The 27461-nt window shown below is 42.8% G+C and overlaps 1 long non-coding RNA gene across 1 annotated transcript; it reads right to left on the bottom strand.

The window, feature by feature from the left end:
* Positions 1-307: 307 nt before the first annotated feature.
* Positions 308-26925, bottom strand: LOC138741746 (uncharacterized). The gene is made up of 3 exons (XR_011343731.1): positions 26578-26925; positions 20131-20707; positions 308-450 (listed from the first exon to the last, which is right to left on the bottom strand). It is a non-coding gene; the product is annotated as an uncharacterized lncRNA (long non-coding RNA).
* Positions 26926-27461: the final 536 nt, after the last annotated feature.

The following is a 27461-nucleotide window of genomic DNA, read 5'->3' as shown; positions in this document are numbered from 1 at the left end:
TTTTAACTCAAAGATGCAAGTGTACTCAGGACCAAAGATTGTTTATCTTCCAAAGATAATGTTGTTATTTGAACAGCACATTCAAGTAATTCAAAATAATGTGGACTCAATTCGTAAAGTCAAAAGTGTGCAATTTGAAATATTGGAGTATGTATTGGAGAGGTGTACCTCTGATCAGCTATATTGTATTGAGAACTACAAATCAGTGTTTGTTGAAGAAACTGATCCTTTGTGGTTAAAACACTGTCAGTCTTTCAAATCCAAGACAGAAATGATCTAATATCAGACGCAACAAACTCTGCCTTTTAGTGGAGACGGAAGAACTTTGGCAAGTCCCAACTGACTTTATTTTGTTGTTTCTTGGCCGCTACACAAATTACAGACTTCGTTGGTCCAGAGTGGTGGTAAATATCAATCTTTTTGCAAGGCGATGTGCTGGTAACCTCTGGCCTTCAGAAGAAAGAAGATAATGTTGGAATATTGTGTTTGATTGCTATTTATAATTGACTGTATAATAGTAATGATTATTCTAGACATTATGTCTCATTATAATAATTAGGGACTAAAAGTGTGTACTTTGTTAGGCAGCGTCCCGGGGTCCATAGGCCGGGCACAGCCACCTTGATTCATGTGTGCATGCACGAGTCTTCAGTTCAGGCCTGCACAGTGGGTTCACGTATTGCAGTACGGTTGGCACATCCAACAATATGATAGTATAGATGGAGAAAGGTGAGTGAGGCTTGCATATTTTTTGTTGACTATTAACACAGATCATTTATACATTGATCATTTACATATGAAACTTTACTACAGATCATTATGACAGACATTGTAATTTATAGACATTTCATTGAACGTTAAAGATAATCGTTACAATTTTTTGCATGTTAATAAATAAACCAATTTAAAACTCATCTGAACGTATTGAATTAAATCAAAGCGCATCACAAACAAGAGCTTCATCTAGTGAATAGTAGTTGGTACAGGAATATTTGTTCCATTTGTATGCAATGACACAGTCCTCTTATCCTGCTTGACCATGTTCATGCTTGGCTGTTCAAGTTCTGTTGGTTTATAGTCTTTCTGTGCTACCATGCCAATCGAGAGTGCATCACTGAGGGCAATTTCTTCTATAGTGTGTTATAATGCTCATGCTTTCACTTCTGTTTTGTTTCCCTTTGGAAAAACATTGTTTTGCATAATAATTCTTCCCTTTGTACTTTTTCTTGCAAATTTTATTTATTAATCACAATAAATCATACAATAAAGATACAAGTAAGTACATAATATTTTACCCGATATAATCCTCCACCCCCCCAACCCTAACCCACCCACCCATCCCAACCCCTTGGATATCCTTTCTGATATCCACCTAATGCGAAAGAATGGAAAGTTGGAGATGAGAGGAATTGGAGTTTCTAATTTGCACTATAAATCTCAGGAGTCTTATGCATCTTGAAAGCATAGTCCTCGCATTATGGATACATGGTTATGCTCAAGCAGAATAAAATTCTGTATGATTCCAATGACACTACAGAACAGTCTATCAATGATAGAAAACTTGGACTTTTGTTAACCTGGCTAAGTTTGAATCTAGGCCATTGAGTTAATGAGTTAAAATTCTAATTCAATTCCTCATTAGGCTTTTTCAGGTGCATTCTACGCTAAGAATGCACCAGAAAAAGCAGAAGCGGGCCTTTAAATTGCCATTCAGGTAGCAGCGTTTAAAGCGCAACGCATAGGACACACCCGCATAGGAGGCGGCTCTGAGCACACTCTGGCTCCTGCCCAGTGTCAGCTGTGATCAGCAGTCTGACCCTTTAGCATCTGCTTTCAGCCAGCTGCATTCAGGTGGCTGGGAGAGCCACTGAGCTGAACTGATTATCCCTCTCGGAGGAGGGTTACGTAGCTCGCCTCAAGAGCCACATTCAGGTGGCCTCAAAACAGTCGCATTTTGCCTAAACATGTGGGGCAATTGGCCACCTGAAAGTGTCTATTAAGTTACAAAATACCAAAGTAATCATAATTCTTCACACAACGCGTTTTATTTTCGTAAATTGTCGAAGTGACAAGCTAAATTTTAGAGGCAATGTTACCAGAATTATATCACTTGTTAAATTAATCACATCTGAAAAAAAAAAACAACACACACACACATGTATAGTTTCTGGCTGAGAAACAACACATCATATTCCTCCTAAACAGACTTAAACCCAATGGCATGAACATTGAATTTTCCAATATCAGGTAAACCTCCTCCCTCACCTCTGCCTGGCTCCACTGTTTACGTTTCTTCTTTACCTCTTTTGCTTTTACTTCTAATACCCTAATACCAATGATATTCTGGTGCATTATATGATTATCAGAAATTATAGTCAGCATCATCTATTGCAAGTATCGTATCACACCATCAACACTATTGCATACGTTATGTCTTTCTTTTTCTTTGGCTTAGCTTCGCGGACGAAGATTTATGGAGGGGGTAAAAGTCCACGTCAGCTGCAGGCTCGTTTGTGGCTGACAAGTCCGATGCGGGACAGGCAGACACGGTTGCAGCGGCTGCAGGGGAAAATTGGTTGGTCGGGGTTGGGTGTTGGGTTTTTCCTCCTTTGCCTTTTGTCAGTGAGGTGGGCTCTGCGGTCTTCTTCAAAGGAGGTTGCTGCCCGCCAAACTGTGAGGCGCCAAGATGCACGGTTTGAGGCGTTATCAGCCCACTGGCGGTGGTCAATGTGGCAGGCACCAAGAGATTTCTTTAGGCAGTCCTTGTACCTTTTTTTTGGTGCACCTCTGTCACGGTGGCCAGTGGAGAGCTCGCCATATAACACGATCTTGGGAAGGCGATGGTCCTCCATTCTGGAGACGTGACCCATCCAGCGCAGCTGGATCTTCAGCAGCGTGGACTCGATGCTGTCGACCTCTGCCATCTCGAGTACTTCGACGTTATGGGATGAAAGCGCTCCAATGGATGTTGAGGATGGAGCGGAGACAACACTGGTGGAAGCGTTCTAGGAGCCATAGGTGATGCCGGTAGAGGACCCATGCTTCGGAGCCGAACAGGAGTGTGGGTATGACAACGGCTCTGTATACGCTTATCTTTGTGAGGTTTTTCAGTTGGTTGTTTTTCCAGACTCTTTTGTGTAGTCTTCCAAAGGCGCTATTTGCCTTGGCGAGTCTGTTGTCTATCTCATTGTCGATCCTTGCATCTGATGAAATGGTGCAGCCGAGATAGGTAAACTGGTGGACCGTTTTGAGTTTTGTGTGCCCGATGGAGATGTGGGGGGGCTGGTAGTCATGGTGGGGAGCTGGCTGATGGAGGACCTCAGTTTTCTTCAGGCTGACTTCCAGGCCAAACATTTTGGCAGTTTCCGCAAAGCAGGACGTCAAGCGCTGAAGAGCTGGCTCTGAATGGGCAACTAAAGCGGCATCGTCTGCAAAGAGTAGTTCACGGACAAGTTTCTCTTGTGTCTTGGTGTGAGCTTGCAGGCGCCTCAGATTGAAGAGACTGCCATCCGTGCGGTACCGGATGTAAACAGCGTCTTCATTGTTGGGGTCTTTCATGGCTTAACTAAAATGGCAATTTTTAAAATGTTATACTAAAGCAAAGTTCTCATTGCCATAGCCTGTAGTGTTCCATTCTCCTTATAATTTTCTGGCCCCTTTCTCTCTTTCTCTACTGTCCTTGCAAGATAATATTTAAAACTTGCCTCATTAACTAGCATTTTGGTTAGCCTTTCTAATCAAAGTTTATTTTGCTTGGTCAATTTATTTTCCTGTTTATTTGTCTTTGAATGCTTTGAAATGTTTTAATAATGTTATTTAAATGTTAGTTATGTATTCTCGTTATGAATGCTGATTAAACTGGTTATGGCCATGACAAAAATTTAGACCAAATAAAATCATAAATATTAAGGTTAACAACAATGCAGATATGAAAAGATGCCCTCAGGGTTGTTTTTCACCTTGTGTTCTACTTTCAAAGTTGTGTGTGCTTGAAAATAGCTTGTAAAACTGAACTTTATCAAAGGAAGTTATAGCATTCCAGTTAGCCTACCCAATAAATAGTAACATGAGCATTAAAATATTGTGGAAAATCAAATGGATCTCTTTATTTAAAGAATAAAAACTATTTAAAGAAAATGTTGTAATACCTCTGTGAGGACTGTGGAACGAAACATTTGAAACAGCCACAGTAACATTTCTTGCAATAATCAATAGTCTGCTCTGTTGATTAACTTATTACTGCCTTAGTTATTAAGAATCTGGGTGTTTATGAAATAAATTCAGTTTAAAATTTATTGGAACAATTTGCTTGGTCAATAAGATGACCAAAGATAAACATTGCAGAAGTGACTCAGTGGAAACACCATGACTCAGTGTCAGAAGATTATGGAGTCATGTCCTTTTCCTAAGCATTTAAGCTTAGATTCTACCTTCTGCAGCTAAGTGTTCAGCCCTGACCCTGAAGAATGCTTCCAACTTTGCAACATCCAGTAGCCTCTGTAGCTTGATCATTTCTTGTGTTATTTGCAGTCAGGTTCTGTAAGAATCTTGCATCTAAAAATGATCATGTTATACCCAAAAGAGTGCATGAGGGCCTCTATTTTCCAAGAAGCCTGAGGAAATTTGGCATATCTCCAAGGTCTTTTTAGCGACTTTTACAGATGCATCATAGAAAATATTCAGTATTGACACATCACAGCTTGATATGGGAATTGCTCAACTCAAGACCACAAGAAACTGCAGAGTGGTAAACGCACGTCATGTCATCAGGCAAACCAACCTGCCCTCCATCACAGTCGCTTATACAACCAGCTGGATCTGAAGAGCTGCTAAAATATTAAAAAACCCATTCCAACCCACTCTCACTTTCTTCTCCCCCCCTTCATGTGGTTAAGAACACGATGCTCAAGAACAATTTATTTCCCATTTGAATGGCTCTCACCCTGGCAAAAATGCTCCCTGTCATTTTCTATTTTTAGCACATAAAATCTTTAGTCTGGTGACTTTGAATCGTCTTTTTAGTCACTTTCACGGAGAGCTCTTCTAACCCATTAGGTCCTTCACATAGCCACACCCCCCTATACCCTGCACTATTTGACTACTGCAACACTATTTCTTGCATTGATGTTTCTATTTATTTATTTGTTAAAATTACCTGCCGTACTAGTTAGATTTATTGGATTGCATGCAAAACAAAGCTTTTTACTATATTTTAGTTCACGGCAATAAACAGTGTTAAGGGATTAGAAGCGTCAGAATTTGTCAATAGTGTCCAGAAACATACTCTGAAGCAGTATGCAGATACTCAATCTCCTCTTAAGATATCAGGCTGGGAAAGTGGTTGATGTGTTAGTTGGGGAGAACTTTGACATCACTAATCACAATACTCTTAAGTTTGAAGGTAGTTATGGAAAATTATAGGTCTGGCCCTCAGGTAAAAGTTCTGTATTTGGGGAAGACTAAATTCAATGCCATCAGATAGCAACTCTTAAAAGTTGATTGGGCAAAGTAAAGGACATCTGACAAGGGAGTGGCTTCCAAAACTTAGATGGGAAGAGTTCAGGGACAAGGTTCGAAGGATCCTGTTCGAAGGGCAAGGTTGGCAGCATTATTGAATTTTGGTTGATAAGGAATATTAAAAGTCTGATCAGGAAAAAGAAAGGAGGTATGTGTCAGGTACGGGCAGTTAGAATCAAACAAGTCTAAATGTTGTGAAATCCCGATGGTTCGACATCCTCCCCACTCCCTGACACTTTCCCCTGCTATTGGAGGAGATACAAAATTTGACTCTGCATGGCAGCATGGTTGGCGTAGCGGTTAGTGCAACGCCAGTATTCAGGACCAGGGTTCAAATCCCATGCTGTCTGTAAGGAGTTTGTACATTCTCCCTGTGTCTACGTGGGTTTTCCCCGGGGGCTCCAGTTACCTCCCACCATTTGAAATGTATTGAGAATTGCAGGTTAATTGGGTGGCATGGGCTTATGGGCTGAAATGGCCTATTCCTGTGCTTGTATGTCTTAAAACTTTTCTCATTGACCACCACGTAGGGACTGAAATAACCCTTCCAAATGAGGCAAAGATTCATGTACGCCTCCTCCAACCTGATCTACTGCATTCAATGTTCCCAATGTGGCCTCCTACAGAGAGACCTAGCAGAGCCAAGGTGACCATTTTGTGGACTACCTGTACTCTGTCCACAATGGCCATGATTATCTTAATCTTCTGGTTTCACCACTTCAGCTACTCACGTTAACCCGTCTGTCCTCGGCATTCTCCACTATTAGGGTTAGGACAAATGCAAACTCAAAGAAATCTACCTTCTGTTCCACTTGGGTATCTTACTTTTCCAATTTTATCTGCCCAAGCACCTATTCATCTTTGTTTCTCCCCTGGTCTACCCCTCCCCTATCTACTTCCATCAGCTCATCAAGTCCTCCTTTTCTGGTTCCATTTGTCATCCTCCAATGAAGTTCCAGCCTATCCAGTCTCCTTGTAATTCTAATCTACCAGTCCAGATAATACACCTGTGAATCTTTCCTGCACCATCTCCAGCTTAATGACATCCCTCCTCTACCTGAGTGACCAGAACTGCACATAGTCCGACTCCTAGACATCTGCCTTCCAAAATGCTGGATCCTGACATGTGAGCCAGTTCACAGTATTGCGATGCTTTGTTTTCTGGCTTTGGCATTTATTGATTCATCGATTCACTCTCTCTGCAACCTATGTCGACAGAGTCTATTGTGTATCTGCAGGACAATTCATAATTCTGCATGCCTCCTTTGACCGTCACCTTTTGGAAATGCAAACGTTGCAGATACTTCCACTATCTCCAATTTCTCCTTCAAGTTACAAATCATTCTGACATGGAAATACATCACCGTTCCTTCATCATTACCTTATGAAGATTTGAGCAATTGCAGTTTTAACAACACTGGAAGAGTTCCTTTAACACTCCTACTGCAGCAGTTCAAGACAACTCAGGAAAGCAGTCTCAAGGTCATCAAGAGATGTACAAAAATTTGCTCAAATTATAACTACTTGCAAAAAATAAATAATTAAAATGAAAAATGGACTCTTTCAACATTAATATTCTCCCTACAGGCTGTGGCAAATAATAAATTTTCAGTGGCCTCTTTATCATTATAATTTAATTTTATGAGATGGGAGAAAAATAAACATTAGAAAATGGAAAATATTCAATGATGTGAAATTGAATTTTGTGGAAATAAAACACAAATATGTTTGCAGTTTGTCTCCAGGATGTTTGTTTAATTGAATAATTGAGTCATCTGATCCTGCATTCTTAATAGTGGCTCATGAGTATGTGTTTACTCTGTTCAGATTCTCTGTACCAACTTCTTGTTTTCTCTCCTAAAATTAGGTTCCCTGGCCTTTTAAGAGAATCGAATATTTATTTCACTAGCATACACACCAAGTGAGTGTGGAGAAGAACGACACACACATATACACACCAAAGCCTTGGAAAATGAGACTGATTAATTGCTCTGGCCTTCATGCTTATATGGGCCCCTGGCACTGACGTCAGGGCCCTGCGTCATCAGAGTGCTAGCCCCAGACTGGCTGGGGTTCCCGAAAGAGTTTCCCATCTTGTCGCCGTGTGGATGTCACCTGGGTTGATGGCCGGTGTCACCCCTCCCACCAGGTCCTCACGGTCGCCGCATTCGTCGGCCATTTTGTGGAGCTGTCCATGTCTCCGTGTGCGGGCTGCTACACCACTTTATTATTCAAAGGCTTCCCTTTAAAATCATCTGGCAAAAACAACACTAGGGTTACATGTCATTTCTGGCCATCAAAGCCAAGTTGAACTGTAGACTGAATACTGCCTGATGAGGGAAGGTAAATCAAAAGCAGAAGAGTGGCAGGGTAGTCTTGTGAGTTTATGAGACTTGAGAAGTGTCACGTTGAGAGGATAGGTATCAATAAGAGTACAACCTAATGGAGTTCATATTCTTGTGGGATTGTACTGCAGTAACATTAGACTACCATACTGCTCCACTGAAGAGGTACTGGGCTTCTCCTCCAGGAAAAACAAGGACTGGTTTGACGAAAACAGCCAGGAAATCCAGGAGCTGCTGGCAAAGAAGCGAGCTGCCCACCAGGCTCACCTTACAAAGCCATCCTGTCCAGAGAAGAAACAAGCCTTCCGTCGCGCATGCAGCCATCTTCAGCGCAAACTCCGGGAGATCCAAAATGAGTGGTGGACTAGCCTCGCCAAACGAACCCAGCTCAGCGCGGACATTGGCGACTTCAGGGGTTTCTACGAGGCTTTAAAGGCTGTGTACGGCCCCTCACCCCAAGTCCAAAGCCCGCTGCGCAGCTCAGACGGCAAAGTCCTCCTCAGCGACAAGATCTCCATCCTCAACCGATGGTCAGAACACTTCCAATCTGTTTTCAGTGCCAACCGCTCAGTCCAAGATTCCGCCCTGCTCCAGCTCCCTCAACAGCCCCTAAGGCTAGAGCTGGATGAGGTTCTCACCCTGGATGAGACATATAAGCCAATCGAACAACTGAAAAGTGGCAAAGCAGCAGGTATGGATGGAATCCCCCCAGAGGTCTGGAAGGCTGGCGGCAAAACTCTGCATGCCAAACTGCATGAGTTTTTCAAGCTTTGTTGGGACCAAGGAAAACTGCCTCAGGATCTTCGTGACGCCACTATCATCACCCTGTACAAAAACAAAGGCGAGAAATCAGACTGCTCAAACTACAGGGGAATCACGTTGCTCTCCATTGCAGGCAAAATCTTCGCTAGGATTCTACTAAATAGAATAATACCTAGTGTCGCCGAGAATATTCTCCCAGAATCACAGTGCAGCTTTCGCGCAAACAGAGGAACTACTGACATGGTCTTTGCCCTCAGACAGCTCCAAGAAAAGTGCAGAGAACAAAACAAAGGACTCTACATCACCTTTGTTGACCTCACCAAAGCCTTCGACACCGTGAGCAGGAAAGGGCTTTGGCAAATACTAGAGCGCATCGGATGTCCCCCAAAGTTCCTCAACATGATTATCCAACTGCACGAAAACCAACAAGGTTGGGTCAGATACAGCAATGAGCTCTCTGAACCCTTCTCCATTAACAATGGCGTGAAGCAAGGCTGTGTTCTCGCACCAACCCTCTTTTCAATCTTCTTCAGCATGATGCTGAACCAAGCCATGAAAGACCCCAACAATGAAGACGCTGTTTACATCCGGTACCGCACGGATGGCAGTCTCTTCAATCTGAGGCGCCTGCAAGCTCACACCAAGACACAAGAGAAACTTGTGCGTGAACTACTCTTTGCAGACGATGCCGCTTTAGTTGCCCATTCAGAGCCAGCTTTTCAGCGCTTGACGTCCTGCTTTGCGGAAACTGCCAAAATGTTTGGCCTGGAAGTCAGCCTGAAGAAAACTGAGGTCCTCCATCAGCCAGCTCCCCACCATGACTACCAGCCCCCCCACATCTCCATCGGGCACACAAAACTCAAAACGGTCCACCAGTTTACCTATCTCGGCTGCACCATTTCATCAGATGCAAGGATCGACAATGAGATAGACAACAGACTCGCCAAGGCAAATAGCGCCTTTGGAAGACTACACAAAAGAGTCTGGAAAAACAACCAACTGAAAAACCTCACAAAGATAAGCGTATACAGAGCCGTTGTCATACCCACACTCCTGTTCGGCTCCGAATCATGGGTCCTCTACCGGCACCACCTACGGCTCCTAGAACGCTTCCACCAGCGTTGTCTCCGCTTCATCCTCAACATCCATTGGAGCGCTTTCATCCCTAACGTCGAAGTACTCGAGATGGCAGAGGTCGACAGCATCGAGTCCACGCTGCTGAAGATCCAGCTGCGCTGGATGGGTCACGTCTCCAGAATGGAGGACCATCGCCTTCCCAAGATCGTGTTATATGGCGAGCTCTCCACTGGCCACCGTGACAGAGGTGCACCAAAGAAAAGGTACAAGGACTGCCTAAAGAAATCTCTTGGTGCTTGCCACATTGACCACCGCCAGTGGGCTGATAACGCCTCAAACCGTGCATCTTGGCGCCTCACAGTTTGGCAGGCAGCAACCTCCTTTGAAGAAGACCGCAGAGCCCACCTCACTGACAAAAGGCAAAGGAGGAAAAACCCAACACCCAACCCCAACCAACCAATTTTCCCCTGCAACCGCTGCAACCGTGTCTGCCTGTCCCGCATCGGACTTGTCAGCCACAAACGAGCCTGCAGCTGACGTGGACTTTTTACCCCCTCCATAAATCTTCGTCCGCGAAGCCAAGCCAAAGAACATTAGATGGGAAACATCCAGAGAGGTCTAAAACACACATGTCAAACTCTGGCCCGTGAGCCAAATTTGGCCCGCGATATAATTATATTTGGCTCGCAAGATCATTTCAAAAATGTATGAGAGGTGGCCCGCCCTGCAGCGAGAGCCGATGCTGTTTTTTGGTAATGTCACCCCCACCATCCTCCTCCTTCATTGCACATCCTTCCCCACCCCCTAACTATCCCCTCCCCCCTAAAACCACCCCCCTTAAAAGATGGCCAGAATATTCTCAAAAAGGAATCCAGAATGGTAAAGTTCCACAAACCTTCTGCTGAGAATCCTAACAACACCCGGCATCAGATCCACAGGACGCAGAGGGAGCAAGAGTGTTGCAGGTTGACCGTGCAAACTTTGAGAACGGGGAAAACAAAATTGTAACACGAGAAGTCTGTCGATGTCATCAGCCGGCAAGCCAGTTGGAAGGCTCCCCGCACAACCAGTCACTTCTCCCACCTGTCGAGCGGTGCGGCGGATGGGCGAGCGCCTGTGATTTCCTGTCGGCGCGACGGACATGGCAGGCTGCGCACGGCCCCCACTGTTCCACAAAGACTGATCGGCAGCGCACTGGGCCTGAGTGGGTGGGTAAGCAGAGGTGGGCAGAGGGTGTAGGTGAGGAGTAATGGGCAGGGGAAGTTATGGTGGTGCGAGGGGCAGTTAGAGGGAGGGATGAGTAGGAGGGGTGGATAGGGAAGAGGTAAAAGGGGAGGGGCAGGGCGAGTCGGGGAGGGGTGATTAGAGGGTGAGAGATGGGTAGAGGGAGGAACAGGTTGAGGGGAGAGGCAGTAGAGGGGCATGTATAGGATGGGGTGGGTAGAGGCAGAGCGAGTGGAGTGAGGGGTGAGTAGAGGTTGGGTAAAGGACTGGTCAGGTAGAGGGATGGTGGGTTGAGGGTGAATAGAGACCTAGAGCCTGAGGAGTGAGCAGGAAATGCTGAGTCCTGATGCAGGCAAAATTATCCAAATATGTTTCCCTCAGGTCAAGCAAAGGGTGAACTTGAGCTACCTACTTCTGACCTGTAACATTATCCTCCTAAAGTTATATCCTAAAGTTTAACATTACATATGTTGAAAGAAGAGAAAACATGCAGATGTTGTTGAAAATTTTCAATAAATATTTAGTTCGGCCCTCGACTTAGTCCAAGTTTTTTTTTTGGCCCTCCGTGAATTTGAGTTTGACACCCCTGGTCTAAAACATATCTCTGGTGTGTTGAAGGCATTTCCTTTTTTCAATAGTTCATTTAAAATTTTTGACCATATATGCAGTCAATTACAAAATTAAAAATTAGATCCAGTATCTACTCCACGATGGTCAAGACCCAACCCCCACCCACCCAAGTAAAAAGCCCAAAGAAAAGGAAAAATAAGAAAAGGAGAAAAGAATGAAAAGAAAGCAGGATGGATCGCTGAAAAGTGCCGCACACTCCACAGATCATAAGTGTTGTTCAATTTAATTTTCTATGAAGAAGATCAGCTCAGGTGTTGATCTTTGATTGGATGTATACACACAAGGATAAATACATTAAATAATCAAATTAATCATAAGTAATGTCACACAGTAATATATTTCAGTTCCAAGTCTGAAACAGAAACACAGGCAAGGACTTTTTTTTCTCACCCTTGCCATTTGTATCACAATGAAACAAGTTATACTTTTTGATGTTGCATCAGTTGTTGGAGAATATGGTCTAATTTACTTGGCAGTTCAACAAGAGATGTGTTGCATGAGGAATTGTGTTATCTGATATGCTGTTGTTAAGCACATCATGTCAGACATGCAAAGGAAGAGTCACTCTGGAAAATGTCTACTTAAATTTCCTGAGTGTTGAGAAATAAGCTGGAAACAGGTATCTGTCACATTTGTGGCCCGAAATGTGAAATTAATAACACCATCACCACATGCTTTACCAGTTGAACATCTCAGTGTCTTTATTTTCCTGCTTTCCTTATTTCATCATCCTGCACCCTCCACCTCCAGTGCATACCATCTGACTTCCGGTCAGGTTAATACATATCATGCACATTCATTATCATGACATCCCTCCTTTCACCAGAAATAAACTTTATATCTTTATGTTTAAATGTAAACACTTTAACACTATCAATAGCATTTTTCTGCCTTCTGAACCAACAAAACAACTTCAAATTCCCTCTTCACAAAATGTAACATAAACATGTTATAACCAAATGTAATATAATAGCTCAACTGTTCTTCTGTAATTATACTAATACAATGGTCACCTCATATGCAAAATGTAAACATTTAAATTTATACACCTCACATGTTTAAATTCCAATACTTTTGTGTTTTTTTTTTCATTTAATACCAAATAGTCGACTAAACAAAAATGCAATTCATACAGCACTCATACATGTACAAATCACTGTCCAAATGTTCCCATCATCATTTCTCTTCCTTGGTGAGTAACATTACTGCGCTTCATTGAAACTCATTCCAACTATCACAAACTTTCACTTTCGTGATAATGCGAGCACGATTAGAAATATGGCACAAAATCTTCATATCGCTTAGGTGGTTTCCTGTCCCGTCTCGGCCTTCCTGCAATGCTACTGTCGCAACTTGGTTGTTCACTCTCAGCACCGGAAACACTGCTCGCTGCGGCCTCTGGTGTTTCTGGTACTCTGGCCACTTCATCGGGAATGCTGGTAACTACCTCTGGAACATCATCTGGTCCCTCAGGTTGAGCATCTCGTATTGGACTTCCAACCACTTCACTCGGTGTCGCTCTGGATTGGTACTTTTTGACACCAGACACGTTTCTTTTGTACAGGACTCCAGTTGGAGACTTGACTGTCACCATACTGCCACTTCTGGATACAACAGTGTAGGGTTGATGGTAATAAGGTGTGTCTAGCTTACCACCACTCTCTTGCCTCACCAGAACATTATCTCCAGGCATGATGTCTGAGTACCTGGCCCCACGCTTTGAGTCTGCATATAGCTTTGCAGCTCCCTTCTTTTCAGCATCGTGGTCCCTCATCTGTCGTCCCTGATTTCCTTTATTTCGAGCATTTTTGTGCGGATTTTCCTCCCAAAAAGTACTTCTGCTGGACTTTTTCCTGTGGTTGCATGAGGCGTTGCCCGATAGACAGCTACATAGGATAGCAATGCTTCTCTCCAGTTCTGTCCTTCTGCATGAGCAATCTGTAATCGTTTTTCGATGGACTGATTTTGTCTCTCTACTTCTCCATTGGCTTGCGGCCATTTAGGAGTTACTTTATGATGGTGGATACCTGTGGTCCTCATGTATTCAGCAAATGTCTCTGAAATGAACTGTGGACCATTGTCAGAGTATAGCGTAACAGGCAATCCATATCTCGCGAAGATCTCTGCCAATGCTTGTATTGTTTTTTCAGTGGTCGTTGACCTCATCACAGAGTACTTATAGTATTTGCTGTAGTAATCTACCACTACCATGATTGTCTCACCAGTTGGTAAAGGTCCGAGAAAATCAACAGCTACATCGATCCACGGTCCTGTCGGGAGTTGCGTACTCCGGATCGGCTCTGGAGGATTACTCCTACTTGTGAGTTGACACCCATGGCAGGTTTTGACAAATTTCTCTGCATCTTTATCACAACCTGGCCACCATACTTTACTCCTGAGGTTTTGCTTGGTACCAACAATACCTAGGTGTCCTTCATGAGCTAATGATACGATCTTCGGTCTCAACCTCTATGGTATCACCAATCAACAACCCCTCAACACACACTGCCCGATGCAACAAAGTTCGTCTCTAATGGGAATATATGCCTTGTGAATGCACTTGTCCCATTGTCCACTTTGGATACATTCTCTAACTTCCACGAGTTCTGGGTCATGTTCAGACTCTCTCTCAACTTCCCTCAGTGTCACAGCTTCCGGTGTTGACTGAATAGCTACGAAGTGTACAAAGCTCTCTCCTTCTGTCCCCAATTCTGACTTGGATTGTGGGCATCCATCTTTCAACAATCCTGACAGCGGATCAGCAATGTTTGCTTTCCCGGCAATGTGAACTATTCTGTACTTGTACGGTTGGAGTCTGAGCACCCATCGTTCTATCCTGGCACACGGTTTGGACCTGGCGGCATAGATCACCTCCAATGGTTTATGGTCCATGATGAGTTCAAATTCAATGCCATACAAATATGCATGGAATCTCTCGCAGGCTAATACAAGTCCGAGTGCTTCTTTCTCTGTCTGAGAATATCTCCTTTCCACATCTGTCAAAGATCTTCTGGCATAGGCAATGATTCTTGGTCCCACATTACGCATCTGGACCAACACGGCTCCTAAACCAACAGGACTAGCATCCGCTATGACTTTGGTTGGTGCAGCCGGATCATAATACCCAAGAGTATCGGCATTCGTCAGACTTTGTTTCAGAGCTGTGAATGCTTCCTTCTGCTCAGAGCCAAAATGGAATGGTACACCTTTCCTGGTTAGTTTCCTCAGTGGTTCTGCCAGTGTAGCAAAGTTAGGGATGAACTTTGCGCAATAATTAACCAATCCCAAGAAGCTCCTCATCTCCTTTACATTCTGGGGTTTACATGCATCTGCAACAGCTTTCACCTTGGCATCAGCTGGGTTCAGTCTTTCCCGTGTAAGCCTGTGTCCCATGAAGTCCATCTCTGAGACACCAAACTGGCACTTGTCTCCATTCACGGTAAGGCCTTCCCCCTGTAGTCTGGATAGCACACGCCTCAACCATCTGTCATGCTCTTCCTTTGTAGCTGCATGGACTATGACATCATCAGAAATGTTGGCAACTCCAGGAATGCCTTGAATCACTCGATGGATTTTGTACTGGTAGATCTCAGGAGCTGCATTGATGCCGAATGATAGTCTCTTGCACCAGTACAATCCACAGTGAGTCACAAATGTTGTCACGTCCCTGGATTCTGGGTCCAGCTCTAATTGATGATAGCCCCATTTTAAATCAATTTTTGAGAACACCTGACTGGTAGTTAACTCATGAAGTACTTCCTCCACTGTTGGTATGGGGTGTCGTTCTCAAATTATAGCTTCATTGGCCATCCTCATATCAACACACAGTCTTCTGTCACCATTTGGTTTGGGCACGATCACTACTGGGCTGACCCATTGTGTTGAATGTTCTACAGGTTCAGTAATGTCTTGCTCGATCAACTCTTTGATTTTGGCCTCGACTATCCCACGAAGTCCAAATGGAGTTCTGCGCATTGGTTGCGCCTTGGACCGTTTTGTCCACTGCTAGCTTTAGTTGTCGACCTTTCAGCTTTCCTACTCCCTGAAAAACTGCGGGGAATTCTTGCTTCATATCCTTGTATGACTGAACTGAATTGACACGAGCTTCAATATGAAGTACTGCCAGGTCTTGCGCCGTGTGTCTACTCAGCAATGGTTCTCCCCTCTCGTCTATGACAACAAACTCTGCTTCAGTGTGCTTGTCACCAGCTTCAACAGTCGCAGTGAAATATCCAATGGTTGCTGTGTATGGATACAGTTTCTTTGAACACTTCTTTGATGTACAAAGGATCTTTTTTCTTTTCAATTTCTCCCATAAGTGTCGGTCAATTACATTACTGTCACTGCCTGAGTCTACAATGACCGGAACTGTCACACCACCAATTATCACTGGGACCTTCTCATGATATACATCATTCAATGTAAACTGATAGTATTTCTGCCCATCCTGGTTATCATCATCATCGTCACTTTCTGGGTCACCTTCTATATGGCGAATAGTGCCTTTCTTTCCAGGATACTTTCCTTTCCCCCAAGCTTTGCCCTTAGAAGCTGTACTCTTCCCATTCTGGTTTTCATTTGACTTGCTTTTGCACTTCTTTGCAAAGTGGTCCTTACTTTCTACAAACTTTGCCTTTTGCTGGGCAGCATGGGTCTTTTCCAAACTGACCTCTGTTTCCACATCTGTAACACTCCAAGTCATGAGTCGGCATATTTCTTGGCTGGCTATGGCTATGCGAGAGCCTATTTACTTGTTGACCAACTTTGTCTTTACTGGGCTGGCTTGAGTTGTCTTTCAGTTTCATGGTATGAAATTGCCCCTCAACAGCCTCTAATGCAGCAGCCATTGTTAAAGCACTGGTAAGTTTCAACTCACCCCCTTTTTCCAGCAGTCGCCTTCTGAGTTTGTCTGATCTGCAGTGCTGCACAACTTGATCCAATAACTGGTTGTCCAAATCAGCTACCACGTAATTGCATCCCACAGCCAGTTGTCGCAATCTCGTCACGTACTGGGCAACCGTTTCTCCATCTTCTTGTTTTGTTTTGCGAATCAAATGGCGTTGAAATGTAGCATTCGGTGTCACCACATAGTGTGCATTCAATGCATCTACGGCTTTCTGGTATTCCTCCTTCCTTCCAGTATTCAAAAGCGTCTTAAATTTCCCGAACTGTGGGTCCTGCGGTGAAGAGAAGTAACGCCCTCCGCTGCGCTTTCTGTTCCACCGTACTGCTATCGAGAAATAGGCACGACTGTCGGCGTAGGCTTCAAATTCTTCCAGCCATGCCTTCCACTTCACACTCACAGTGCTTGCATCACCCATCGGGTCAAAATGAGGAACACCTCGAAGTGCTAGAAATTCAGCTTCTGTGACTGCCATGAAGAAAACCTTCCAGCTCAAAGCCACCGATTCAAAATCCAAAATGTTTATCACATTTAAAATCCAAAATGTTTATCCTCGTTGCCAATGTCACATTTGTGGCCCGAAATGTGAAATTAATAACACCATCACCACATGCTTTACCAGTTGAACATCTCAGTGTCTTTATTTTCCTGCTTTTCTTATTTCATCATCCTACACCCTCCACCTCCAGTGCATACCATCTGACTTCTGGTCAGGTTAATACATATCATGCATATTCATTATCATGACAGTATCCATTATGAAACCCACCTCTCATTTTCCTGTCTCTATTTCCCAACTCCACCTCACCTGGTGGCATTCGTCTGGCATCTTTCACCCCTCTTCTGACCCCCCCCCCCCCGCAGCATCTTTCACCCCTCTTCTGACCCCCCCCCCCCACGGCATCTTTCACTGCTCTTTTGACCCCCCTCCTCTCCCTTTAATACTGTCCCATTTACCCTCTCTTTTCTCAGTCCTGACACAGCCTGATCCACTGAGTTCCCACAACACTTTGCACGATTGAAGAAGAACACATTTTGCACTTTTATAACTGAATATTTATCGCTCATGATGCATTGTTAATTTATACTTCTTGTTTGTTAGTTGATGTACCTGTGTAGCTGCAGAAAACTGGAATTACATTGCATCTGTACATTTTACTTATATACTTGACAATAAACTCTCAACTTCATCAGTTTGCTTTCTCAAACAATTTATGATTTTGCATCATAATCAAATTTTTGTCCTTGATCAGCACCTGATCCTCATCCTGATGAGGATTAATATTAATGTATCAAATATTTTTCACATATGTTCCTGCAAATATCAGATGCTTTCTCTGTCTCACTGTCAATCATCTCTTAAGCCGTTGCTTGGGATTGGGCTTTTGTGGGTTCTCAGGTAGCTGCTGAGGCCATTGTGGGAACTCCAGCCCCTTCCACAGATGGGGCAGGAAATGCTTAATGGAACAGGAATGTCAGACTGTGGTGCCCTTCTGCCACTTGTGTTCCTAACGTATGGAGTCAAAGTTCTCTATAACATCCTAAACACTCCCTTTCCATTTCACAATCATGGGCCAGAGATTTGCAGGATGATACATTTCTTCAAGGAAGTTTTAAACAAGGCCCTGTATAATTTCCATTGTCCATCTAATAATCTCTTTGGATGACGATTGTATTCAGTGCACTTGACATCAGCGAGACTAAATGCAGATCAGGCAACTGTTTGCCAAGTACTGGTGCTCTGTCTGCAGGTCCAAACTGGAATTACTGGTTTCCAGCATTTTAATTCCTCTCACCACTCCCACCCAGATATGTATGTTCTTCCATTGTCAGGGCAAGGATCAATGCAAACTTGAAGACCAAAATTTCATATTTCTCCTGGGTAGCCTTAAACCTAATGACATGAATATTTTCCTATTTCAGGTAACCTCCACCAACATCCAGATGTCTGTTTCCATCTGTCCTTTACCTGCTCCCATTCTCATTTTCTCTCTAACCTCCCCCTCCCCCCCCCCCCACCCCAACCTGGCTCTCCATCTCTCCCACCTTCTTCTGCCCTGTATATTTGATCACTTCTTGGCCCATCCTCAGCCCCTTATTATCCTTGTTATTTTCCCTACCCATTTTTTGTCACAACCCAAAATATTAACTGTCCATTTCTGCCCCATTGAGTACCTCTGCATTATTATCCATGCCAGATAATCAGAGATGTCCTCTTTCTTCAACAATGTGGCTTTCCCTCTACCACCATCAAATCAGTACTCACCTGCATATCCTCCATTACTCAAACATCTGCCCTGGCCCCCTCCTCCCCCATGCACAAAAAGGACAGGATTCCTCTTGACCTCACCTACCAGGCCATTAGCCTCCGCATCCTACACATCCTCCTCCGCCATTTCCGCCACCTACTACTTGATCCTGCTACTAGTAAATATGTGTCTCCTGTCCTCTCTACCTTCCACAGGGACCACTACCTCTGTGATTCCCTTGTCCACTCCTCCCACTCCACCATCGACCCTTTGGTACCTACCCCTGTGTCCGCAGGAGATGCTCCACTTGCGCCCACACCTTCTCCCTCACCACCATTCGGGGCCCCAAAAAGACCTTCCAAGTGAAGCAACATTTCTTTGTGAATCTGCAGGGGACATCTATTGCAACCAGTGCTCCTGTAGTGGTCTCCTCTACATCAGAGAGACTGGATCGCTTTGTTGAGCGCCTTGGCTCTGTTCCCCCATAATAGCGTGGATCTCCCAGTAGCCACCCATTTCAATTCTGCATTCCATTCCCATTGCTGACATGTCTGTCCATGGTCTCACGCACTGCCAGATTGAGACCACCCGCAAACTGGAGGAACACTTTATCTTCTGACTGGGCACCCTCCAACCAGATGACATCAATATTAACTTCTCTGCCTTTCATTAAACCCCTCCCCTCTTTCCCCATCTCTGTCACTCTCTTCCACGTCTCCTTTTGCACAAACACACTAAATTCTTACTTCTCCCCTTATCACATCCAATGAACACCCTTTGTTGGGCTGGATTCCTGCCCCCGGCCGACACTGTCTGAATTCTGGCTCATTCTGCTTATTCCTTAAAGAAGGGCTCAGGTCCGAAATGTCAACAATATATCTTTGCTTTTTATGGACACCGAATAGACTGGCTAAGTTCTTCCAACATTTTGGCGTGTTTTTACAGCATTATTGTTTGCTCAGAATAGAATGCCTGATTTGTATAACTCAAGTGCTGGAAAAATATCATCCACACTGTCTCTCTGAGCAATAGGATGAAAGGTCTTCTGATGTATGAATTATGCCAAACACAGTAAGCTCTTTCAGTTGTAAGTACTGTTCTAAATGGAACAATGAAATTTCACAATTTCATTTTCGCATACTGACAATAGGTAATTCATAGTTTGGCTTTTGGCTACAGTCTTATTCACTGACTCATCCCTCAATCATTTTTGACTATACTTAAAATATTCTTGCAAATGGCAATTAGACAGTGACGGTCTTGTGAGTTATCGTATCAAGGGGCTGCCCATAACTTTTCAAATTCAAATAATGGCTTACTAGCTTAAAATAAAGTGATTTGAAGTTGTCGTGGTGTAGTGACATGAATTTGATTCCAACTTTTAACCTACTGTATCAATAATAGTAACTGAAAATATGCTTACCTCGTGATGTTTTATCATAAGCTCTTCATTAACTTTGACCACCATTAAAATGGAAGAAGTCCATTGCTAAGCTCTGCAATTGTGAAAAGAGGATTTCCTTCTGAGAGCCAGATGACAGGTATTTAAGTCCGGAGATCCAGGCACTACACGTAGCAGGTATGACCAACCAGGGCCAAGTAGAGATTCAGTCCGAGAATGAAAGCAATGAAGGATCCCCGTCAGCTGTGGCAGGGCCTAAATGACATAAGCTGCTCCAAAATCAAATCCAGTGCAGTGGAAGACAGCAAAGCTTCACTCCCAGCACCCAATTTGACCAGCAGAATAAGGAAGAACCACTGTGCACCTCCATGACCCCTGATGATTCTTTACTGTCAGTATCCGAGGATGGTGAACAGGCTGCCTTTAGGAGAGCGATTCCAAGGAAGGCATCTGCACCTAATAGCCTGAATAGACCTGGGATTGTCTGATCTTGGAAGCTAAGGAGGCTCAGGTCTGGACAGTATTTGGAGGGGAGACCGCCTAGGAGCACCAGGTGCTGTAGATTTCTGTGAGGGGCACTGGATAAAGTGGCAACTCTCTGGGTAGACAAAAATTAAAGAATTTCATGTGTTACATTCTAAATGTAGTATTACTTGACAATAATGCAACCTTTTCCCTTAGTCCACTCGGAGTACCCGGCCGAATACTGAAAACATATGTTTACCAACTTGCCAACGTATTCACGATATGTTCCACATCTCACTCCAGCAAGGTGTGGTACCAACCTGTTTCAAACAGGCCTTAATCCAACTTGTGCCCAAGAAGAGTTGATAACCTGCCTAAATGACTGCTGACCAGTAGCACTCACATCCGCAGTGATGAAATGTTTTGTGAGGCTGTTATCAGCTGCTGTCTGAGCGGTGATGTGGATCTCTTCCAATTTTCCCAGCACAGAAACAGGTCTCCGGCAGATGCCACCTCACTGTCTCTACACAAAGCCCTGGAATATCTAGGCAGCAAAGACACATACATAAGGATGCTCTTTATTGACTACAGTTTGGCATTCAACACCGTTATCCCCTCAAAACTGATCAACAAAATCAGTGGGCCTCAATACCTCACTGTGTAATTTGATTCTTGATTTCCTCACCTCCAGGCCACAATCAGTAAGGATGGTAAGAACATCTACTCCATAATCTCCATCAGTACCACTTCCATCATCACAGAGCTGCGTTCTTAACTCACCGCGCTTCACACCTATGACTGTGTGCTCAGTAAGGCATTAACTCCATCTACAAATTTGCTGAGGATACCACAGTAGTGGGTTATAGAAAATGAGGTGATACAGTAGGGAGATTAGAAATGGCTGAATATTGTGCTAACAACAACCTCACACTCAATGCCACCAAAACCAAGGAGCTGACTGTGGACTTGAGGAAGGGTAAACCAGAGGTGTATGATCCACTGATCAATGGGGGATCAGAGGTGGACAGGGTGAGCACATTTAATTTCCTGGGAGTCACTATCTTGGAGGGCCTTTCCTGGATCCAGCAGATGTCATTGTGAAGAAAGTACATCAGCGACTCTACTTCCTCCAGAGTTTGCAGAGATTTTGTCTGACCTCGGAAACCTTGGCAAACTTTCACAGAGGTGTGGTCAAAAGTGTGTTGACTGGCTGCATCATGGCCAGTTTTGGGAGCAACAATATTTCTGAGCGGAAAGCACCGTAAAGGTAGTGGATACAGCCCTAGTACATCACAGGCAAAACTCTCCCCACCATTGAGAAAATTTACATAGACCGCTGCCGTCGGAGAACAGCAACAATCATCGAGGATCCACACGACTCAAGACGCGCACTTTTCTCACTGCTACCATCAGGAAAGAGGTATAGGTGCCACAAGACTCGCACCACCAGGTTCAGGAACAGTTGCTACCCCTCCATCATCATCAACTCCTCAACAACAAACTCAATCAGAGACTCCATGAAGGAACCTTACTTTTCAATTATTTATTATTGAATATTTATTTTCTGTAATGCACAATCAACTTGTTTACATTTATTTCCTTGTTTGTATTTCTCTTCTTTGTGTATATATTGCTTTTTTTGAGTACAGATTTTTTACACTACCGATAAGTAGAAATTCTGCCTGGCCTGCAGATAAAAGAATCTCAGGGTTGTATGTGATGTCATTTATGTGCTCTGACAACAAATCTGAACTTTGAACCTCAAGAGAGTTACCTGTCACCCAGGAAAGGTCATAGGTCACTGTGGGTGGATGTCCAAAGGTAATCAGAGCCATCTGTTTATGATGCAGTATTAGTGCAGCTGCAAAATGAACAGATTCTATTGTTTGGGTTGGGTTGATGTAAGGAATCATCACTGCTTAATAAGATACAGATATTTTGTTTTGAGAGAATAGTGGATGTACAAAGGTTGGAGAAACCTTCAACAAGGAAGTACTTAATCCGGTGAATTCCAAATTACAGAATCCCACAGAAAATTAATGTAATGACAGAAGCTATCATGACTCATTAACTTGTTTAGTTGAATATGCCTCCTGCAACTTGGTGACAAACATTACAAATTACCATATGTCCTCTATTTCAAACACACAAACCAAAAAAATTACTGTTTTCTTTTCTTTTTAGAATATTCTTATTGAGTTTAATATAAAAAATACACACTTGTTGAACCAAAACATAGAGTGAAAGATAAAAAAAGACAAACAATTAATACTTCTCAAATAATACTTAAATAAATCAGATGTAAATTGTGTGTTCTCCTCTCAATCAAAAGAATAAAAAGACCCTCCCTTTAATCAAGGTTTACTTGTATATCTAAAATACTTAGGAATTAAAGACATTTGGAAACCAGACAGTGCTGCTTGGGACCATCCAAACACCCTAATTCGTTAAATTATGGTCATACTCCATGTCTTGTAAACATTCACTTTTACATCTTTAACATTGTATCTAATTTTTTTCTAAACTTAGGAAGGCCATTGAGGTGAGTTCCTGTCTTTCCATTTCATCAAAACTGCCCGTTAATGAGGTAAATGCTAAATTTCGCTTCTGAGATGAAGACCATACTATTTCCTCTTCATGAGAAGAACCAAATAGAGCAATTAAGGGGTAATTTGACCCTAAAAATAACAGAAAATAATTTTTCCAATAATCTCCTAAACTAGAGCAAGTCCAAAACATAAGTATCAATAAAAATGTTACATATCACATAATGAATCAATATCAGAATAAAAGCCAGGTCGTTTAAATTTTGAAATATGTGCTCTATGGACCACTTTGAACTGCAGTAAGCAAATGTCGCGCACAGAAGGAGGATTAATTAATCAGATTTAAAACAATATCCCAGTCCTCCTCTGTGAGTGACAAGTCCAGGTTATGTTCCCAATCACTCTTAACGAATGAAGCTATTCTCAAGTCCATCAGATCTCTATAAATAATTGATATTGAGCCAATATGAGAAAGTTTAAAAACAAAAAGTAAATCAAGAATGTTTCTGTGGAAAATTAGAGAGCTTAGACTGAATAAAATGTCTAGATATCTGAAAAAAATATTATTAGGGAAGTTAAATTTTACCCTCAATTGTCCAAAAGAGGTAAAATTGTCTCAAATAAAATGTTTTTAATACCCAATCTACACCACTCCCTAAAACAAATTAATAAGATTACAGAGAGATGCCAAAACCACTACTAATTTTTTAAAAATAAATGATACTTTCAGAAAATATTATTCCAACCTTTACACTTATGAATTTAATAATTATTATACTTTAATGTCAGATTTTTTGGATCACCTTAATTTACCTTCACTTTCTCAGAATAATCGTACAAGTCTAGAGGCTCCTATTTCTCAGGAGGAAAGAGTAGCAGCTATTTTCTCCTTACAATCTGGTAAATCTCCAGGACCAGATGATTATCCAGTTGAATTCTGTATATCCTTCTCCAAATGGCTTGTACCTCACTTATGTTCAGTGTTCTTTTAAAGATGGATAGCTTCCATCATCTTTTAATGAGGCTTATATATCTTTTATTTTGAAAAAAGGGAAAGATCCTGTTGAATGTGCTTCTTATAAACCTATTTCATTAACAGCGATGGAAGATTCGCCACCAAAGTAATAGTTTGTGGCGGTACGCCATTAGGCAGGCGAACCAGCCCTGCTTGTCACGCATGCGGCGGGGGTTTCCTCCCAACCTCGGCACTGGGCTCAGAAGCCCGCGCTTTGCAACCCATGTGACGCCCCGGTGACGTCGGGGCCCCCCAGCGCGGTGCTCAGCCACGTTCAGGCTGGGAGTATAAGATCAGCCAGGCAGCCTGCAATAAATCCATTTTTTGCTCACTGAACTCAACCCATCTGGTTGTGCGATCCTTCAGTTTGTAGTGTAGCTGCTGCTACAAGTTTTTATGAAACTTTTAACCACATAACAGTTCTCACTTAACTCTAAACTTACTTAACTCTAAGCTTAAACCCCACTATTCATATAAATGTGTGTGTACGATGTCTAAACTATTTCAGTTAAAACTTGAGTTTGAAAAGTTAATTTTAAGGCCCTGTATTGTTGAACTTGAAGGTCTATTAAATTGTAGTTCAGAATTGATTACAAAACATCAAGTTATTTTAAATTGTGCTTAAAGCAGATATGAAGAGCTTTTTAACACTGATTCACTCTTTGTTTCCTCAAGAAGAGATTTCTTCATAAACCCTCATACTAGCTTTCTTCACTCCCTCCTAGTTTCTTCAGAATTCTGAAGCTTCTTTTCATGATGTGGCTGCCCTCTATTCTGGTTACTGTAATTCAACCTCTTGTTTCACAAGGGTGTAACAACTGTGTTCTGGCTGCTGCGATATAGTATTGACCAGTATCTCCCTCTCATTCCAGAGATTACTGTTTTACTTCTGTGTGTGCCACAGGGTCTTGACTTCTCAACTTCTGCAGTTTTCTTCTGGCTTCTTCTGGTTTTTAAGATGCCTTCTGTCTTCGGTTATAAATATAAAATCACATGAAATCACCTCACCAATGAGGTTAGACTTAATTCTTGGAAAACATGATCAGTTATTGAAACTTTAAACAGTTGCCAACCCCAGTTTCTTATAAACCATGTGAGCTTCTAGCTCGGGGTTGCAAATGCCACAACTACGAAAGATGCCCTCACTTCTGTTTTGAGGGTTGTGTATATCACTCAATGGCTCTGGGTTTCATTTCTCTTGTTCAAGAGGGCCTTAATACTTGACTAATGGCACCATTTCAAAACTATTATTTTGGTGGTGAATCTTCCATCGCTGTTAATGAAATAGGTCTATAAGAACCTCACTGCATCAGAAATTTGAGCCCAAAGGTACCAGGTTTATCCTCCAGCACAATGTTGAGAGAGAGCTTCATGGTGAGGGACTCCTGACTTAGATTGACATCCCATCTGCTCCCTCTTATTGTCTAGCTTTGAGATTTTAATCTCATGAAAGGGGAGTAAGGGAGGTATCCCCAGCACTGTTGATAATACTTAACCATCAATTAACATCAATAATAATTATATACCTCAATAATAATAATTATTATTTTGCCACCCAACTACTTCATTTCCTGTAATAACAATCAGAACTATGTCACAGAAGTGGCTAAAATGTCAGATGGCCAGATTTCACAGTCTTTAATTTTAAGGCTATTCCTTCTCTGACGAGATTGAATTTCTCCAGCAAATCATTGTTTCCATGGAGAGGAAATGTTTAGAGGGATAGGGGCCAAATGCAAGTAAATGGGTGTAACTCAGGTAGTCAACTTGGTTGGCATGGAGAAGTTGGGATCCTATGTCCCTGCTGTATAACTCTACGATGAGCTATTTATTCCTTGATTTAGACACCAGTTTGCCCAACTGGTCTATGGTTTCTTGATTTTTTTTCCCCTCTCCTTCATTTTGAACAATGCATTCCCTTTGTGGTTTTCCAATTCATTAGTCCCTCCTAGAATTCAAGGAATTTGGTAAAGCTTAATCTAATGGCTCTACCATCATTCAATGACATTTAGCTTCAGGCCATCTGCACCTGGAAACTTGTTTGCCTTTAGTTCTGTTATTTTTTTTTACAATACTTTATTTCTTGTGATAGGGATTGATACAAGTTCTTCTCTCCTGTTTAAAACTTGGCCAAATGTTATCATTGGAACACTTGCAGCATCCTCCACCATGAATTTCTGTAGCAGTGGAACAGCTCTCCCTTCCCTCTGTACCCATTCCTCTGCTCGATGAATAGGAATACATTTCTACCTCAATTATGTTTGAGCCAGGCATTTATTTCACGTTATTTACTCTTTTTCAATCTGAGGATTATTTCTTATGTGGTTCTGTTGTTACTTCGATATGCTCAAAGTATCTCAAATAATCCTCCTTTCACATCCTACCTGATTGCATACATGGACAATGACAACTAAGTTCCTTAGCACTGCGCAAACAACAAACCTTTTTTTTGTCTTCATTGTGATGAACAATGTCTTCCTCCATGGAATCTATCTTTCTCTTTGTTCTCTCCCTCCCCCCTCAAGTTGAATGGTCTCTGTAGTCCCCACCCTTGTGTAAGCAGGAAGCCTCTGCCTATTAGACAAGTTTATAAGCTGAGAATCCTCCAGCAGTAACCTCTGCATCCCTCTACCTGTCTCATTTACAGTCACACCATTCTCTCCCTGACAACTGGATCAAATTCAAGATGAGTAATTAATGGGTTGTGTCTGATTCATGGATCACAATCTCCTTCATGATGTGTTGCAATGACTGAACCTCAGACTCCAGCTCATCAACCCCAGGCTTAATTTTTTTGAGCAGCCAACACTTACTGCAGATTGGTCATTATGAATCACAATGGGGTTCACCTCTTCCTATATGTTATAGCAACGACATGTTGCTATAACATGTTGTCCTACCACCTCTGTTCTACCTGATTAATTGATTTTGATCTAGTTATTTTAAAGATGGAGTCTTTAACTGTATTAACATCCTCCAATTTAAATCGGATGGCCATTTAAAAGACACTATTAAGAAGTACTGATTGATCACCTGCCATCCTGGCATCATTTGGGTCTGCCTGCTCTCCCAGACTCCCTCTCCACATTCATTGGGCTTACGTCTGCCTGGTCCTCCAGCCTCCCTGCCTTGTGCCCACCAGGAGGTGGTGTGCCTGGAGAGATACAGGATACATTTGAGCAGACATTGATGATGTCAAAATTATCACCTTTAATCTAGTAACACAGAATATGGGTGGGTTCTATTTGACCGCCACTGCAGGCTGCACAATTTGCAAATAATCCTCCCCACTTGTCATTGCTGCAATTTGCAAACGAAGTAGAACT

The sequence above is a fragment of the Narcine bancroftii genome, chromosome 8, assembly GCF_036971445.1.
Source record: "Narcine bancroftii isolate sNarBan1 chromosome 8, sNarBan1.hap1, whole genome shotgun sequence".
Lineage (NCBI taxonomy): Eukaryota > Metazoa > Chordata > Chondrichthyes > Torpediniformes > Narcinidae > Narcine > Narcine bancroftii.
This window is presented reverse-complemented; position numbering and strand designations above follow the sequence as displayed.